The sequence below is a fragment of the Ctenocephalides felis genome, unplaced genomic scaffold (genome assembly GCF_003426905.1).
Source record: "Ctenocephalides felis isolate EL2017-DRISC unplaced genomic scaffold, ASM342690v1 CF-g0.4_SCAFFOLD_01604, whole genome shotgun sequence".
Taxonomy (NCBI): Eukaryota; Metazoa; Arthropoda; class Insecta; order Siphonaptera; family Pulicidae; genus Ctenocephalides; species Ctenocephalides felis.
The window spans coordinates 55,197,554-55,209,620 of NW_020537758.1; the positions used below are offsets into that span (position 1 = coordinate 55,197,554).

At 28.9% G+C, this 12,067-nt stretch overlaps 1 protein-coding gene across 1 annotated transcript in view; it reads right to left on the reverse strand.

Moving 5' to 3' along the window:
* The window catches only part of LOC113373955, a 199,406-nt gene that overhangs the window by 19,355 nt on the left and 167,984 nt on the right, over nt 1-12,067 (reverse strand). The window lies entirely within an intron of this gene.

The following is a 12,067-nucleotide window of genomic DNA, read 5'->3' on the forward strand; positions in this document are numbered from 1 at the left end:
AAGAGTGCGGAAAATAGAAATCGAATTTTTGAGAGAACGGAGTATCCGATTTTAATGATCTAAAAAACATTCAATTAGTAATGATTGGGAGAAGTGTTTATTAGTTTTTGGCAAAGGCAGGCCCAGCCATTTCGAAGATACGGAGCTAAATATGTAAAAAATGGCAGTTTTTGAGAGAACTAAGCGTCCGATTTGAATGATTCAAAAAACTTTCTGCTTGTCTTAACAAAATAATTGATTTTGGAAAAAAAAATTTTTGTTCCTTTTTTTTTTTTTTTTTAGTTTTTTGTTGAAACAAATAATTTCAACTTTGCAATTCAGTTTATATAATTCTTATAAATATTAGACAATGTTACAATATTTATAATAATCTATTTGAAAACATTCAGTATTCCTCGAACATTTCGTTACGGTACGGGAAGTTCCAGCAATTTGCCTTAAGGCACGATGCCACCCACCCCACTAGTTATATCTATATTGATATTTTTAAAATTATGAACTTTTTTTAAAGCATTCGTGTTGCAAAAAATTTCAAAATATAAAAAAAAACAAAATTTTCAAAAATTGATTATATTTTAAGTATTCAAAAAATATTGTTATTATTTTTTTAATTTTAATTTTTGGTACTGGAATAATGTATAAAAACAATTTAAGTAAAATTTCAGGGATGGGGCAGCATTTTTCTCAGTGCCCCAGGGCGCCAAATTTCTAAATCCGAAATGCTCTGTCAACTTGCGTGCAGGTTTGCTGAATTATAATAAGAAAGCGGAATAAAAGATAATGTAGTTGTGGAGTGAAATATTTAACATAGTATTTTGTTCATAAGATGCGTTTGGCTTTATCAGAAAGTAGATAATCAATTAGTTAGAGAAATACCCTTTGAAAGTTTAGATTTACAAAAATCTGTATAATTTAAATTAAAACCAGTGGGGTGTATGGCATCGTGCCTTAAGGCAAATTGCTGCAACTTTCCGTACCGTAACGAAATGTTCAAGAAATACTGAATGTTTTCAAATAGATTATTATAAATATTGTAACATTGTCTAATATTTATAAAAATTATATAAACTGAATTGCAAAGTTAAAATTATTTGTTTAGTATATTAAAACTTTAGTCAAAATTAAAAATAAAATCTGAATTATTTTCGATAAACAAAAAAACTAAAAAAAAATGATACATTTTTTTTTCTAAAATCAATTATTTTGTTAAACCAAGCTAAAAGAATCATTTAAATTGGACGCTTAGTTCTTTCAAAAACTGCCATTTTTGTACATTTAGCTCTGTATCTTTGAAATGGCTGGGCCTGCCATTGCCAAAAACTAATAATCACTTCTCCCAATCATTACTAATTGAATGTTTTTTTAGATCATTCAAATCGGATGCTCCGTTCACTCAAAAACTCGATTTCTATTTTCTGCACTTATTGCTCCGTATCTCCGTAACGGCTGGACCTGCCTTTGCCAAAAACTAATTAGCACATCTCCTTATCAATAGAGATCGAATGTTTTTTGAACCATTCAAATCGGTTGATCCGTGCGCCCGAAAACGTAGACGAAAAATTGTATCCATACATACATACATACACACACACATCCATTTTTTTGGGGTATGCCAAAATGTTCAGAAACCTTCAAAACGTCGAGAAATGTAAAAACTTTCAATTTCGATTTTCGGCCCATTACAATAACTTACCCTACGGGAAGTTAATAACTATCATAATTTATCATATTTATATTTCTATGTTAATGATAGATTTTAAAAATTGTTATATCCAAATAAGACAAATTACATCAATTAATTTCACAAATTTTGATAATAATCCTTAATAAAGAAAAATCTCAATATTTTTTAACATCAAAATCAACTGTAGGGTAGACGACAAATTTAAAACTCGAGAATGAGGAAATTTAAAAAACGAATTTATTTTTAAATATCAGAAAATATATTTCCGTACCACGCGAGAATTCATACTACTATAAAAATTATTAACGAACTTTATCAAAGATTCTTTTCCAGAATCGATCTCCTTATTATTAGTTTAGTGTTTTATTAACTTTCCGAAGAAGTTTATGTTTTCATCAAAAAATTAGATTCGCTAATTTTATGTTTTTTCGACGTTTCAAGCCATTCTGAATCGAATGAGACCAAATTAATTAAAAGTATGTGTGTGTGTATGTAAACAGATTTTTTAGATATTATACCTAATTGTCATATTATATCATGGGTGCTTCTAATACGCATATTGTGTTGTCTAAATTTTGATAAGAATTAAGCACTTGGAGACACTAACATATAATTAACAATACATACGATCTACATTGAAATAAATTAAATATTAAATTTAAAACGACGTTCATTAGAACAGCTGCTCATAAATTCATTACGTTTTCCCAACTTTTCTTAATTGCTTGTATTCTTATATATGGATATTGAGAGATGTTTTAATATTCACCAAGCAGAAAGCTGATTTCGTATTCAATTTTATAATCTATTTGAGTTGAATACATAATGAAAATATAAAGAAAAAAGCTATAATTTTATTTCAAACTGTAGAGAAAGTAATGAAACTACTGTCTACTATATGTCTAACGCATATCTGCGTTATGCAGCCATGTTAAATTTAAGTTTAATTACAATATATGTTTAGATATAAAAATTTTATTACGTTCATATTTTATAATCAAGTTATGATTGTTTTTTGAGTTTTTTAATGTTAATCTAGAAACTTTCTTATGATGTTTAGCTTTAGTGTGCGTAATTTTCTTACAAGAGAGGTAAGTTTTATGCGTCGTTTGTAGTTTGCATGTGTTGGTAAATTGTTAGAGAGAAAAATCCATGAATATCTCAGGCCCTCGAGATTAATTTTAATCTTTAAATTTTATATAGATAGAACTAGATAAAATATTGATAACTCATAATATAATACTAATAGGAAATATAAGCTATTTCCAGAATAATCTCATCAAAAATGTGTATAAACCGATAATGAGAAATTAAGCGTTTTAATTTGTAAGTAAGTTTTGAAATATTTAAAGTTAAAAAATACTTACAAAGTTGCAAATAACATAAATGTAAATTAGTAGTTAGAAATTAATCTGTTAAACATTACTAAGCACATATCACAATTCACAAGTTGCGAATTTTCATATTTGACCGTCATTCGACGTTTTGACCTATTTTATTTACTTCTGTATGAGCAAGTGTAAATTCAATTTAATTTAGCTGCAATAGTAAATTTTCTAATGCAGATTTTTTTTACAATTAATAATTTTTTATATTGTATGTTATTGTTAATCTATTTTACTTGAAATTGTGCACACATTTTTTAGGGTAGGGCGCGGCACGAAGGTCCAATTAGTAAGTAAACTGTCTAAACCGAATGAACTACATCACAAACAACCATCGTACTATGCTCAGTAAAACTTCCAGCATTTATAGAAATGTGTTTTTAATATATTTAACTTCCCTTCTGAAAAATGTCTTCCTTCTAAAATATTTGTGATTTTGAGTAATATTAAGAATTAAAATAAAAAAATAAACAAAATCGGACCTGTTTCTAAAGATTTACTAATATTACCTTTTTAACACCTTTGTTGCTTTATTGGCATGACTATCTCATCTATTGTATAATATAAAATGAATATTAGAGAAAATATTTTTATGATATATGTTATAAACACTGGGCTAGATATTAACTAAATTATATTCGAATGAAATATCCAAAAACATTTCAATTATATTACATGCAAACTGCGGCAAAGTAAATACGGATGAATCTATCAGCAAAGCACCCCTTCTTAGAAGACGGCAGCCAGGGATTAAAAGGTTAAGTAGACACATTTCCGGGAACGAGATTTAATTTGTTAACGAATGCTCAGGGGAGATTTTTTCCTTTTAACGCATGCGGACATAGAATATTATAACGATGTGATCATAATGTGAAAGTAATTTAAAATGAATACAAGTGGTGTATGGCATCGTGCCTTAAGGCAAATTGCTGGAACTTCCCGTAACAGAATTAAATATTCGAGGAAAGAAAATCAGAAATCGTGATCGTGATCAATGCTTAATAACAATCATTTTATACATTTTCAAATAGATAATTATAATCACTATATATTTTATAGTTCATAAAATATACAGTGACGACCTTATCGCTCAAAACACTTGAGAAAGTTTACATTAGCAATAGGTACCAAATAAATCCATCTGAGGATATATTTGTTACGATCAGGATAACGCATTTGAAATAGAGACTTTTTCAAACTGGTTTGTAAATTAAAAATTCATATTTAAAGTATAAAACTTTGTATATTTTTGAAAATTTTGAATTTTTTTTCGGAAAATTTTAAAATTTGTTTGAACCGTTGGTAAACTTTAAAAATTAAAAATTTTAGTACGGAACTCAACAAAATTTTAACAAAAAATTAGTACTCATTTTTATAAACTTTATCAAATATCTGATAATTTGATGTGCATACGTCTTATGTAAAAAATGAGACCACCAAATATTTTTTTTACTTTTCCCTCTGTATCTCGGATCCGCTAGACCTGCCTTACCAAAAATTTCATTTATTATTCATTTCATCATTACATGTAAAATGTTTTCTGAATAATTCAAATCGCGTATTCCGTTCTCTCAAAAACTGAATAATCGTTTTTGACACATTTTTCCCCATATCTCCAAAACGGCTGAACCTGTTTCCACCAAAACTTATCAGCACGTCAATCAATAGGAATCGAATGTTTTTTCAACCATTCAAATCGGTTGAATTGTGCGCCCGAAATCGTGGTCGAAAAATTGTATCCAAACTTACGTACATACTACACATGCACACACACACATACATCAATTTTTTCTGAGGTATACCAAAACGTTCAAAAACTTTTGAAACTTAAAGATATGCAAAAAAAATTCATTTTCGATTTTTTGGCGATTACTATAACTTACCCTACGGGAAGTTAAAAAAGCTCAATTTTGATGATTTTTTTATTAATAAGGTCATGGTAATACAGTATATACTTACATTTTACAGACTACGACAAGTGGTTTAATTTTAAAAATTTCTCTAATGTTGAAAAAAAATATGGCAAAAGTGTGAAAAGTCCAAAGTAATGTGATAATGTGATAAGTAAAAAATTAAATTTTATCAACATCTTCTCAGAACTAACTAAATAGTTTTAGGTATTGTTTGGGTTTTAATGGTAATTTTATCTATATATTGTAAAAATATTATTATTTATCATTAAATCTATATGAATGTAATGAATTATTATTGAACATGATTATATGACATGCTAAGAAAAGAAGTAAAATTTCCAAAACATACCAACTTCAAAGATATCAATTTATAAACATAATACACAAACTTTCAAGATATGAAGCTCATGTTCTTAAAACTTTTTCGCAGTTTTCCTCTTACAAGTGCAAAAATTCTTATACATAAACTTGTTAGTCTTACGAGTGCTAGCAAACACATATTTTATTTATGTACAGAAGCTTATTTAAGTACATACATTGGAGTATGCGGGCTGCTCGTGATCTTTTTTCATTTTGTTGTAATATTTGCAAAAGCCTCGAACTCATATATGACAAGTTGTTTGTCACACAACCTGAACGAGAAGTGGATGAGGCTTGTAGACCTATTCACATTATTATAAAATATTTTGTTTGCGACGTACCTGACATCGCAACATGTTTTGTGTCAGAAGAAAACGGATGACAAATGCGTAGCAACCCACATCTGAGATACTAGTGTCATGAGTAACGGCTGCCCGTTAAAAAAAAGTTATATTAAAGCGGGTTGAAGCGTTTTTAACACGATTGTCAATTGACCCACGTCAACTAAATGTATGGAGAAGTTTTGATAAAGTTTGCAGCAATTGAGTCTTGTGAAGTTTGAAAATGGATTAACAATAAATGATGAAATAAAAAACATATAATAATATTAGTTTTATATTATGAGTTGGTTCACTGATAAACTTACACTTTTATCATACTAGCAGCCGTAAGATCTGAGAGAGCCAGAACAAAAGATGCCACCATATCCAACTCCCGCAAGAAAAGTGACACACCTCAAAATGTTTCAGAAATCACTTTTGGTGCTCATTATATATAGATTAAATTAATCTTGAACTCTAAAAATTGACATGAATTGAAATAAAAATTTGGAAAAATGACACAAATTAGAGGTTGATTTCTGAAAGTGTTGTATGGTATGGAGTATAAATTGCCATAAATCAGATCTAAAAGGCTATAAAAATGTGCTAAAAAAATTAGATTTGATCTAAGATAATAATTTTGTTGTTGATGTATGTGTGTTGTTGTTGACACACCATAGTGCATGACATATAGAGCTCATGTTCTTTATTTAAAAGTGTTGATATAAGAGTGCAAGCTTATAATAGATAAAATCAATAAATTTGTGATTGCGAACTGTATTATTATTAATGAACCTTATAACTGACAAGTTAATAAAGGCGCAAAACAGGCAAACATATTTAGTTTTTTAATATTATTCAAAATCAAAACTCTTTCAGAAGTTAAAAAATGTGTGCTACATACTGCAAATTATACGAGTTAAATTTATATGCGTTAGATTTTTTATTATGAATCAATGGGTTTTCTAAGTGCTATTTAAGATAAAAATTCAACAAAAAAAAATCAAACAAATCTGTTACTTCAGAAACAGTATAAGTATCGCAGTATAAAACCTCTCAGTATAAAACCTTCATTGTCTCGGCTATGATAAATATAATCTAGACGTATTAAAGTTAGGTTTTAAAAAATTATTCATTGCTATTTCATATTGTTTTTATTTTATGTTTTTGATCAGCGATTGCAAGGCAACTCTAATATTGTTAATATGTTAACAATCTTTCTATAGACATAGCGAAATCGCTTCTAGTATAACATATTCTATAAATTCTTCTATCGCATGATCGTAACGTAATACTGACAACTAAAAATAATCTGAATAAAATATTTCTATGTTTTTGCTGAAAAAATGTTACATCTGACAGAATCGGGCGAATATAAATTTATAGCAGAAAATGCCAAGTAAGCTTACATAGACACATACACGGCATTAGGCAACCACAATTATATATATATATATATATATATATATATATATATATATATATATATATATATAGGGTGGTCCTTAATATGGACATTTTCGAATTTCCTTGCTCCTAAGGGCTCAAATGGTTCCAAATTGATAAAAAACTATTTTCTGAAAGTTTTAGCTCTTAATATTAACTTCTAGATAGTGCGCAATTCAATCAAACTTCGTTTGGAAATAGCACAGAAAAAATTTTGAAAATTAAAAAAAATTTTTTTAGGTATAACTTAGCGACAAATGAACTAAAAGTGAAAATTCGTGTCATTTTTTATTGACAATTCGACGCTCTGCAAAATTGTTGAAAATTTGTTTATGCTATTTTCATACAAAACTTCGATTGAATTGCGCTCTATCTAAAAGATAATATTAAGAGCTAAAACTTTTTTTATTGTTTTTTATCAATTTGGAACCATTTGAGCCGTTGGGAGCAAGGAAATTTGAAAATGTCCATAATAAGGACTACCCTAATTTATATATATATATATATATATATATATATATATATATATATATGTATATATATATTCAAAAAGCATTCAATTCGTAAGAGAAGAGGTGGTGATTAGTTTTTGGCAAAGACAGGCTCAGGCGTTTCAGAAATAAGAAACTAAAAGTGTAAAAAACCGCAATTTTTGAAAGAATAAAGCTTCCGATTAAAATGATTCAAAAAACATTTTGCTTGTTAAGGAACGATCAGTTTTTGGGGAACACAAAAAAATTATTTAAAAATTTCATTTTTCTTTTCATTTTTATAAATGTTTTTTTTAAAACATCGAAAATGATTCATATTTTGATTTTGATTGTAGCTAAATTTCTAAAGCTCACTTATATACTTGAAATAAATTTAAATGATTTTTAGCAATATGAGATAAGGTACTTTAATTCTAACTCCGGTTGATTAGGTTTTGTTTATTTAGTTTTCATGTAAACATATAAAAACGTCGTCGTCCAATTTATAATCGGTGAGTTCCAACAATTTGCATTGAGCCACGATGCAATGCACCAATAGTTATGAGGTTTTGGAAAATATAAACTAGAACGGCTATTAAAACAAAATTGACAATTGTGAATACAATTTATAGAATGATAAGCAAATAATTTTACATAAATTAAAAATTTATTTACTAACACAGTTACTCTGAAACAGTTCGTACTTAATAATAACAAATGTTAAATAACACTCGAAGAATATCTAAATCTTTATTTTATTCTATTATATGCATGTAAAACAGTTTTATATAGTATGTTCTGTATCCCGTCGTAAATGTTTGCATTCAGCAAAAATTCGATTGAGTACAAATTTTATTAAGAAACCCGCTTGTATCCGTAAAAAAGTTTTGCTGTTAACAGCGCGAACGTAGACGCATTAGTTCGTCCCTTTAAATCATCCGTTTACAGATATTCTTTTGAGTGTTATTCGGGGCACGTTCGGTCTCGGAGAAAAAGCTCGAGAAGGGCAAAAGCTCCGGAGGGTGAAAGCTCCGGGAAGGCTCGGAGAACGGAGCCAACAATGTATGTCTGCGGATGAGGCACATATGATAACAGTGTTTTGTAATTACAGCGAAAGATAGGCGGATCTGTCGTTGGCTAGACACGCCCGCCCTATATGTTATTGTACGAGACCAACATATGAAGTACGACTAATCTACATAGTGCACACATAACGCGCACGAATTTGCATAAACGAATAGCGTCGTCTATCAGTCTTGTTAGAAATTCGTCCCGGTAAATTGATTCGCAAAGCAGACGAGAAACTAAGATTGCTAAATTAATTTGCAACAGTTTATGTGCATTTGGAATTGTACTTGGAATTTTAAGTTTTTGTGATCAGAAATTAACAAAAATTTGTGCACGAATATAACAAAGTATTTTGATGTGACTCAAAATAATATCTGAGTTATCTGGTGTAAATTAAAATCACTACACGATTTTTTTTATTAGTACATGGCACGTTTTGCGTGGCAGATGAAATTTATAGATTTCACACTCACAATAAATAAAAAAAACAGATAATTATAGCAAAAATTTCATAAAAAATACCAAATTTTAATAATCAAGCTTTAAAATAGAATATATGTTATAAATTTGTATTTTTAAGTTATCTGTAATAGTAAGTTAATTGTCGTTGTTATTCAAATCTTCGCGCTTCGAATTATTTCACATAAAATTAAAAAATGAAATATTTTTTTTATTTTAATTTATAAATGAATGTTTCCATATTTTTATTAGGGGGAAGTCCCCGAGTGCCGGATGCCTAAGGTTATTTATAAGTAAATCAAAAAATATTTTACGAAAGGTTTATTAAATTATGACTTATGTTAGATAACAAAGTTAGAAATTAAACTAAATTAACAAAAAAGCAATTTCAGCAAAACAATAATTAATACTATCATCAAACTTTGGAAACAAAAAATATGATTTTACAAAGTGGCATCTAGTACCGGACATTTCAAAATAACCAGCATTGAACACATATGTAGCCATCTCCACACTATGGAATATCTGCACATTTGTGTTTGACGAATATTCTTAGATATAGCAAAAAAATCACTATTTATCCTCCATTTTGGCTGGGCCACTCCGATGCTGTCAGCTGGAAAATTTATCATAAGATTTTCATTCTTTGACTAGAAAATACGAAAAATGGGGGTATGTAGTGACCGTTAGTACTCATACAGAACAAAATTAAATAATTAGAATAAATGACGTCAATTCTCACAAGAAATATCAACATGTTTACTTCCGGCGCTAAGAGACGACTTAGTGTCTGGTGCTAAGAGACAGACAATTTCGTTTATTTGGTGGTACCTACTAAAATAGTTTAAAATATTTAATAACATTTTACCACTTTACAGATAACAATCAAGTACTACTTTCATTTTTGAATGCCACTAAAATATAAATGCATACACTAGAATTACTTCCATTGATATTTAGATGACGCCGTGTTTTTGCGCCTAAAACAACGAAGGGTTGCTCCTGCCGTGGCCGTGTGTGTCACAGATGAGTCTTGGCGAGTGATCCTGCACCTGTGTGCACTCCGCGCCCCTTTCACTTGTAGTTTGAAATAAAAAGATTTATACTCGGTGAAATAATACGTGTTAAATAGAGTGTCCGGTTTTAGGTGCCGTCCGGCGTTACGAGACTTTCCCCTACTGTATATATAAAGTTTGTGTTTTTATAATATGCACCAACATCATACAATTATTAATTAATGTATTTTGAATATATACGTACTGTTCACGCGTGTATAACGCATAAGTTTTATTTTTCTTAACATGCTATAATTAAATGGATATTTTTGATAATATTTTTATTATAATTTTGATTATATTTTTATTATAATTTTGATAATATTTTTATTATAATCCCGAAGGAAAACAAAAAAATCTACTAGCTACTTTTATGATTTCTCGATGTTTTAAGTCACACTTAATCACATGAGACCTATGGAAAAAGTATATGTGTTTGCGTATGTGAGCCAAGTTTTATTTTTTTGTCAACGTTTTCCCAGAAATCGCTAAACCTATATAAAAAAAATTGACACATACTATAAAAAAATTTTTGTTCAAGTTATCGTAAAAAATCTAAACCGAATTTGAAAATTCAAAAACTTTTCGAAATATATTGGAAATTGTGCTGATTATGTTTTGGTAAAGATCGTTCGAGTCGTTTTTTTGTAATTAAATGTTGACAATGTTGTTACGTTTTTAACGAAACTTACAATGACGATAAAGTTCATGATCTAAAACTCTAAACGCATGCAAAAAGTAGCTGAATTATGAGGAACGATATTAAAACAGGCAAGCTCGTGTATGTTTTCTATAATTAATTTCAAGATGTTAGCTTACGTTTGATCCTCGCTCAACCCTATACATTATAACAGTAAGACATTTTTGAAATTGCAGAATCATAATAATTAATTTGAATAATAAATTTTATCACTAGAAATAAAACGTACCGTATCCAATTAAAATTATTCATTCGAGATCGAAAATTTTTCTTGCAAAATTCTTGTGTTAATAGCAAAATATTACAACAAAATTTCAAGTAAAATTTTGTTTCAAATTGAAACCATAAACACGTATATAAAAAATATGTATATGGCTATGTGCACGTTATATATAGAAAGAACAACATAGAAAATGGCGGAGATTGATTGAAAAACGGGAACAGCTGAGAAACGTGATCGGAATGCACTGTGCGCTCTCGGATGTGATATAATTTAAATCAGGAACAAAAAAAGCAAAAGCAAAGATATATTTCACTTTGTTATGAGCTGAATATTTTATATGAAGAATGTACTGTGTGCTTATAACTCAGATTATCAATGGACCGATATAGATAAAAATCACGAAGAAATATTACGTCATGTTTTTGAGCTATATGTCAAGTCTTGAAATAACAGGCTATTAAGTCAACTATTATTTTTTCGAGTCGTTATCACTCAGAAAAAAATTGAATTGAACTCCAGTTCGAGGTTAGATGTTCAAACAAAATTTTGAACATTTATTTTGTTAATAATCTTGTCTATTGCTAAAAGTTCCACTTTCAAAAGCGTTTGAAGACAACAACATAACTTATATTCACTATACATTGTGTATTTGCTCCGCGTCCAGATGTTGATGTGCTAAAGAGAATGCTGACATCATTGAAATATTGTATATACGAAGTAAACTCACGTAGGCGAAATTTAAAAACACAACGCTCAGCAAAACCCTCATCGTAAATCATAGTAAAGGAAGATGATGTGCGTTGTTCTGTTTTGGTTTGCAACCTGAACATGTTTACTTAAGAAACCCTTGAAATATTATTGAATTTTAACTTATAATACATGAATATAAAAAGCAAACAATTGATGTAATGATTATATTGCAAAATAGTGGCAGAATTTCAATTGTGTACCCAGATTATTTGTTTGTACTGATATGGTTATTGT